We start from the raw sequence: 8777 nt of genomic DNA, 5'->3' as shown, positions 1-8777 counted from the left end.
AAGATTGCTTTGCGGCGATATCAAAGCGTGACGTTACGACCTCACCAAGATGGCGCGTAGCGAGGGGGTGGAGACTCGGCTCCGCCCCCTCCCTATCCGTAACTTTGTATAATAATGCATATGAATGATCGATAATTAAAAAACAGGTAATTTTCCGTTTTCCATTCATGTAGATGAAAGGCTAGAATTGAAAATCAAGCCAATTTTCGATTTTTGATTCTGGATTTCACATTGAATAATAGACTGAACGCAAGATACGGGCTTATAAAGTAATACTTGATATCTTGGCAAAAATTGTGTTTAACAAAAAAATAAAGTTAAAAAACGGGTCAATTTCCGTTTTCCATTCATGAGATGAAGCCAATTTCTTATTGTCGATTTTGGGACTTAAGAACGGATATAAACTGAACGGACAATTTCCGATTTTTGATTTGGGGATTTTATTTTGAAAATCAACTGAACGCTACGTACACGGATTCATCAAGACCTCAGTGCGTTACTTGTTTTCACTCATGTCGTTTTCTTCCTTTTCTATCCATTTATCTATATTTCTATCTTAGCAACCAAGGTTACTAAGTTATCAATTGTGGATGCACGATTATTATCAAATACCTAAATAACTTTAACGTTCTGCCTCTCAACTATCTTCTCTTTGTCTTTGTTTTCAGTGTTGCATCTCCAGTCTGGCTTCCCTGCCTCACCAGCTGTTAATAAACGGAAAAGAAGCATGGCTAAACCAAAACACCACAGCTGTGACCAGTGTGGAAAACACTTCACTAGAATGGACCGCCTTAAAATACACCTGAGGATTCATACTGGAGAAAAGCCATACCACTGTGACCAGTGTGGGAGCAGGTTTATAAGAAAATATGAGCTAAAGGCCCACCAGAGAATTCACACAGCGGAAAAGCCATATCACTGTGACCATTGTGGGAGCAACTTCACTCAATCGACCCACCTTAAATCACACAAGAGAATTCATACTGCAGAAAGACCATACCACTGTGACCATTGTGGAAAACACTTCACTAGAATGGACAACTTTAAAATACACCAGAGGATTCATACTGGAGAAAAGCCATACCGCTGTGACCAGTGTGGAAAGGCTTTCAGTCAGTCTCATAACTTACAACGTCACAAGCTTGTGCACACAGGATTTAAACCCTTTCATTGCAGTCAATGTGGAAAGGGTTTTACTACTTCAGGAAATCTAAAATGTCATGAGCGCACACATATGTAACGAAAACCCTATCACAAGAACAGTGTGACAAGACGTCAGTGGAAAGAAATAAAAAGTACACCAGAACAATGTTTAAAATATTGTCAAATTATGCCGGCATATGTCATTGATATGTCAAGGTTTACTGGCATCATAGCTGGCTGCCCGGCCTGATGGAGATATGTACTGTACTGAGAGAACATTTCTAGTTGTTTTTTAAGGCTTTTAAATTGTTTACATTCATGACATGTATATAAGCATTTTCATTATAGACGACCAAGGCTCACGATGAATACATTTGTTGGAAAAAAAAGGTCCACTTTTAACTGATACTTTTCACAATGATCAGTTGGATTGAAACATTTGTATACTTGTGTAGGCTACATGTTCATGTTCCAAACATTGAACTAACTTTACTATTACCTATTTTTTACACAATGTTATACTTGTTTTAGGCTAGAAGTGATTGAGACTGCTGCAGGAAGCCTAGACTTAAACATAGTTCACCACAAACTACCTCTGAATAAGGACAGCCGTGAGCTTTACATTTTCGTTTTCATTCTGTACTGAAAATAGACGTGAGCATTAAAAACAAACAAGAATCGTCATGTTTTTAATAGTAGGCTAATTAATGTCTGTATTGTGATCATATAATATTGGTTATGGTTGTACACTCAGATGACTTTGAAAAATATAATGCAGGAAATTATAAGTTAGTAATTCTCATATTGGGTGCACAGCTGTTAAAATAATCAAATAGCTTTAAAACATCACCAGCACTCACTTTTAGGATCTCTTAGACTGTCGCAGAGGCTGCCATTTCCCCCCCACTAGCTTAGTTTCAAAAGATATAAATCACATTGATTCATCTTCTGGGAATCCATATATTGTGACTTTAAAGTCAAGCAGGCTTAGGACATATCCAGGGAATAATAATTATGTTCCCTTAGATCTAATTCCAAAGAAATCAACCAATTCTGAAACCCACTAGATGTATGTTCTCAAAACTAGAAGGATCTTCTGAACTAAACGTTGACCATTTCCAATTAAAACAATGCAGAAATAAATACTATGCATTTGATAATATAAAGAACTAGAATACTGTAGGACAGCTACTTTAAACTTTACATTAAAGTATTATTTTGATTAGGAGGTGTTGATCAAATGATCGTCTTACTTTAGCTTAAGCCAAGTAGTACTGTACATGCTGTTGGAAACTGGTGCCTGGTGGCCTGGTGGAGATATGTGCTGTAAACTAGAGACCATTTCTAGTTGTTTATTAAGTCTGTTAAACTGTTTACACTCATTACATGAATAGATTTGTTGTTATAATATCCAGTTTAGCGTATGTTGTAGTGAATGTCCCTGAATTCCTTGTTCCTCTATACCCTTAATGTGTTTGTGATGACTGTTGTTAACTGCTGGTGTTAGGAACGGCTGAGAGAAGAGGGAGAGTTTGACATTTTTGTTTCATTGACTCGACTATTTTCAGTTGGCATGTTTTTTTCTCATTTCACTGCTTTACTTTTACCTATTTTGATGTATTTCTATAATATTTTAGGCTACATTTTTTTTGTTAAAAAATATGTTACTTTTATTTGCTTGAATTTAATAAACGCTCCATTGAGACGCGTCATTTGTTGTTATTAATTAAGGCTTACTTATGTCATTAAAGTTCACAACATACAAAGAGTATAAAGTATGTGTTGAAGGTCAAGTTATCAGTCTGCTGCAGTCTGCTGCAGCATTGATTGGTCTATAGCTTCACTATTAACATGTAATTCTGTCAGTAAAGTAGTGCATAATGATAATGGTTCATTGTCACTAAAGGTGAGTCATTTGCATTGGTTTATCTTGTAAAGAACATAATGGTGGCTCATTGGTCATTGTTTGACTTTATTTATAAATTATAATAATTCACATAATTAGAGAAATGAAGAAACATCTACAACTAGTATATTTGATAAGAGCCTTATTGTTTAGTGGAATGATGATGGTTCATTGTGTGTGTGTGTGTGTGTGTGTGTGTGTGTGTGTGTGTGTGTGTGTGTGTGTGTGTGTGTGTGTGTGTGTGTGTGTGTGTGTGTGTGTGTGTGTGTGTGTGTGAGAGAAAAAGAGAGAGAGGTAGGCTTACTTTGTACTGCAACAGCACAACCATTTCCATGACTTCTAGTTGAACATGTTAGACATCCTCCAGGTTATTTATGTGTATCTCTTTGTTAGACGTGTGTCTAGGTGTGTGTTTACACACAGGTCTGGAGGTAGGCTTGCTTTTGTATTGTCACAGCATAAGTGTTTCTTAAGAATGAAATGAATATGAGTTCTCACCATGGTGTGTTTTATCATGCAGGCGGTGCTATGACTGAGTGACAAACTGTCTGCACCAACAACCTGGACATTCCCTGATCACCTGTTAACAGGGTACATGTTCACTGTTATGATAAACATTGTGTGATTGAATCCCTGTTACTGCTACTTGTGCTGATGTATTGTGCATGTTTGGCTGATGTGGAAGTAGTAGTCACAATGTGATTCTGGTTGCAACCAGACATCAGCAAAACATCTAGCCACAGGGTTTATAGGAATACTTTATGTGTATTGTACTTTGAGTTCATCACATAGATTCTCATAGAAGATATGTTAATGTTAGAACCCATAACATTGTTCTCAGACATAATGAAATGCTGTGGTGTACAATCACAAGCTATAGACGCAGTCTGATGAGCAGTTGTTCCTTCACCACCATGTTCTATTGTTATGAAGGAATGTGCATAGATAGACCAGTTAAGTCCCTATAGAAACCTCATTTGCCCATGAAAGACCAATTGGAAGGCCATAACAGATCTTGTAAGGTTAGACCACATCATATTTGTTCTCAGATTAAATTAGATGCTGTATTGTACAATCACATGCTTGTATCTTCTCCAAACGAGGTTCTATAAATGTGGTATATATTTTATATTTAGTTTAAGCGGTAAATTCAACATGAAGACTGTATGTATGTGTGTGGAACATGTATGGGGGGAGGGAGGGGTGGAGCACATGTGTGGACATGTAAGTTCATTCAAGCAGTTAGTGGTTCCACCTCAGGCTCTCTAGAATACACTCTAGCTCTCAACTACACACTCTAGTAAGAGTGTGTAGTTGTCATGTCTTCACAGCTCCTCCAGGACATCAATCATTTCAACCAGAACTGACTGTGGACTCCAGACTTCAGGTGAAGATGAACTCTCTCCACCCCACCAGGAACAATTCTGCTGAACAGGAGGAACCCGAAGACCATCAAGACCTCAGTAAGTTGCTTGTTTTCACTACTTTATTTCTCTTCCTTTTCTATCATTTTTTCCTCAAGTTTGACAATTGATTTTCAAAGAACATCCTCTTTTTTTATTCTGAATCCTGCACCTTGTGTTTGGTTTTAAACTTTAGAACCCTAGTGCTCTTAGTTACTCAGTTACTAAGTCACCTTTTACTAATTATATTATGATGTATGGATATACATCTATCATTGTTGTCACGTCCGGAATAAAAAAGCCAAATAAATGACATTGCCATTGGACTAAAATTAATAAAGATTTGTGTTGGAAATAAACATATGTATACATATGTCAAATGCAACCAAGGTTACTAAGTTATCAATTGGGGATGCACAACTAACTAATACCTAAATAACTGTACCGTTCTGCCTCTCAACTATCGTTCTTTGTCTTTGTTTTCAGTGTTGCATCTTCAGTCTGGCTTCCCTGCCTTACCAGCAAATAAACAGAAAATAAGCTTGGCTAAACCAAAACACCACAGCTGTGATCAGTGTGGGAAACACTTCACTCAATTGTCCAACTTAAAATCACACCAGAGAATTCACACTGGAGAAAAAACACACCACTGTAACCAATGTGGGAGCAAGTTTAAGACCAACATTGAGTTAATGAGACACCAGAGAATTCACACTGGTGAGAAACCCTATGGTTGTGACCAGTGTGGGAAACACTTCGCTCAATTGACCAACCTTAAAAAACACCAGAGGATTCACACTGGAGTAAAACCATACCACTGTGACCAAAATGGGAGCAAATTCTATGAAATGTCCAGCCTTAAAAAACACCACAGGATTCACACTGGAGAAAAGCCATACCACTGTGACCAGTGTGGAAAGGCTTTCAGTCAGCCCCAACACTTACAACGTCACAAGCTTGTACACACAGGATTTAAACCCTTTCCTTGCAGTCAATGTGGAAAGGGATTTACCACTTCAGGAAGTGTAAAACGTCATGAGCGCACACATATGTAAGGAAACCCCTATCACTGTGAACAGTGTGACAAGACATCAGTGGAAACAATGAAAACATACACCAGAACAATGTTTAAAATCTTGTCAAATGATGCATCATATGTCATAGATATATAGACTGGCTACCCGGCCTTGTGGAGATATGCACTGTAGTGTATTTAGATACTAATTCTAGTTGTTTAGTAAGCCTGCTAAACTGTTTACACTGTACAAATGTATATGTTCATATTCATTATAGATGAACTATAGGCTCATGATAAGTGCACATGTTGTAAAAGTCAAGTCCACTTTTAACTGATCATTTCCACAATTAAATTAGCAGTAGTCTTTTAAGTAACTTTGTAGTGCATGTTTCCTGTTTCGCTATACTCTTAAAGGGTCTACACCATGAATTTTAACTTTTTCTTCATTTTTGTGTGTTTTTGGTCTCCCCCACCTCTCTTCTGTTCCAACAAATACCCGACTTCGAGCATGCAGGCTTTCATAGGCTATCTGTGTTTTTTATGTAAATTGGTCTGAAAACAGTCCGTCAGATTTGTTCCCCCACCCTACGTCACGTCTGGGAATAATTCCTCCCGTTTTTCAGTTCTAACCAAAAAAAAGAAAATCAAAAAAAAAAAAAAAAATGTTTTTTTTTTCATTTTTCATTTTTTTAAAATGTTTTCTTATTTTTTTTTTTTACTTTTTCCACACAGAACCAGGACATGACATGCATACAAACTGTCTCAATAGCGCCCCGTGCCAAACAGGACAATGTGGTATTGCAGGTGAAAGTGCTTTATAAGCCAGAGAGAAGTTAGTTGGAATGAGTATATCTGAGGCTTGATTTAGGCTCAAACCTTTTGAAAAACGTTTGAGGGACATAAACAATATGATATCAAATATTATTATTTTTTTTTAAATTCATGGTGTAGCTCCTTTAATGTGCTTGTGATGACTGTTGTTAACTGCTGGTGTTAGGAACGGCTGAGAGAAGAGGGAGAATGTGGTCTTTTTGTTTCAGTGACTGGACTATTTTCAGTTGGCATATTTGTATGGTTTTCACTGTTTTACTTTTACATATTGTGAAGTATTATACTTTTTTTAGGCTCAATTTTTGTTTTCCAAAATATATGTTGTTACTTTTGTTTTGCTTGAATTTAATAAACGCTGTATTGAGACACATTATTGGTTGTTGTTATTAATAATGTTTACAGCATAACATTCATATAAAGTATGTGTTGAAGTTATCCTGACTGCTGCAGCAAAAAAATATTTTTCAGTGGAAGTATTTTCTCAATATCCTAAAGAGAACCAGACTGTTGGGAAGAACATGACCAAATTGAAAAACATCACTAAATTGTCATGTTTTCCTTCTTTTGCCTTTCCTTTCACTAGCCCCTGGGTACTGTATGTGCCAAGAACGGGGAAGTTAAGGAAGATCCCCATTAGAATACCACTTCAGTAAAGATTTGACTGGGAAAGAAGAAAAATGCATGATATCACCTGGATAAATCTAGGTCTATTTGATAATATAATGCGCTAGAATACTCTAGGACAGCTTTGTACTTTAGGTTAGGGTTTCATCTTTCAATATATCTCGTTTTCAATTATACAAATGTTAAAATTCACTCATTAGAGAACACACTTCCAGATAGATACTCTTAGATACTTAACTCACCTTTTACTAATTATATTATGATAGGATGTATGGATATACATATATCATTGTTGTCATGTCCAGAATTAAAAAGCCAAATAAATGATGTTGCCATTGGGCTAAGTAGGCTATTAACAAAGGTTTATGTTGGAAACATAAACATTTATAAATATGTAAAATGGTCAGTGGTCAGTGGTTGACATATAGCTTTTACATTCACATGTAATTCATGTGCACTAGCAGTCAATGGTAAACCAATAGATAAAAGAATGTCAATGGCTGACCTTTAATGACAATGAGCCACCATCCTAATGCACTACAAAGTCTCACACCCACCCAACAATGAATTAGTCTTACACTGGTAAAATTACTGACAGTCTATTAGGTTTATTTTATATTCAGCTTCTCTAAATGATTCTACTACTACTGGCTGATGCTATTAACAGCTACATCACTGAGTTCTATATACATATTTAATATCTAATATCTTCTCTGATGAGAAAAGATGAAAACAGCATGTCATAAGTCAATAATATAATCATTGTAATTTGCGCAGTAGCTCCACACAAGTGATAGCAAATTCAAACATATAACCTACGTATGTGTTTGGTGAACAGGCATTTCCTACTAGTGTGTATAATTAGCCCACATGAATGGTTTATGGTGTAAAAGTTCATTTTGATGATTTTTAATACCTTTTTAGGCTAGATTTTTGTGTTCAAAAATATTTTTCAGTGGAAGTATTTGCTCAATATCCTAAAGAGAACCAGACTGTTGGGAAGAACATGACCAGTGGGAAGATGTAGGAGTTAAATAACTCCAGCAGGTGGCAGTAGTACAAACACAATGGATGCAAGCAGCCTGTTAACATCCACAGAAGAATATAGTGTTAGCCTGCTTGTGCCTCAGCCACTTCCTGCTTCACCTTGTTTTACATGTTTGTGCTTCAGTAGTGTCAATGTAATCCTTCATTTTTACTTTTTTTGTTAGTTGTACATTTTAAATTTGAGAGGTGGTTTGTGGTTTATAGGAGTACTTAATGTACTTTCAGTCAAGCACATGCAAGATCCTTTAATGTTAGAACCCTTAACATGTTTGTCAGACATAATGAGCACAACATATCAGTCAATATGTATGAACATGCAGCCCTCTCACACAAACCTTCACAACAAAGAGACACTTCTATGATGCATGATATCAACTGGATAAATCTGGTTCTGTTTGACGATATGCATGAAGCACATGTACTGAAGAGCTTTTAACCTTGTAAAGTCTTGACATGATGCAAACCTCCATTTAAAGTGCATTAGGTTTAGCTGTGTGCTTAAATAAGCCCATGTGCTCCACATCATTTAGAATGATCGTGTCATGGATCAAGACCTTCAGATGCTCCTGAGTTTCAGTGGAAAGAAATAAAAAAAACACCAGCATAATGTTTAAAATCTTGTCAATATTTTCCGTTATAGAAATGTCATGACTGACTGACATCATAGACGGGCCGCCTGGTCTGGTGGAGATATGCGCTGTAGGCTACCAATATACTTTTTCTAGTTGTTTAAAACTGTTTACACTCATGACATCTATATAAGCATGTTCATTATAGATGAACAATTAGGCTCATGATAAGTCCA

This window comes from Gymnoscopelus microlampas (genome assembly GCF_963454915.1).
Source record: "Gymnoscopelus microlampas genome assembly, chromosome: 13".
Taxonomy (NCBI): Eukaryota; Metazoa; Chordata; class Actinopteri; order Myctophiformes; family Myctophidae; genus Gymnoscopelus; species Gymnoscopelus microlampas.
The sequence above is the reverse complement of the archived record's forward strand: the minus strand, read 5'-3'. Positions refer to the sequence as shown.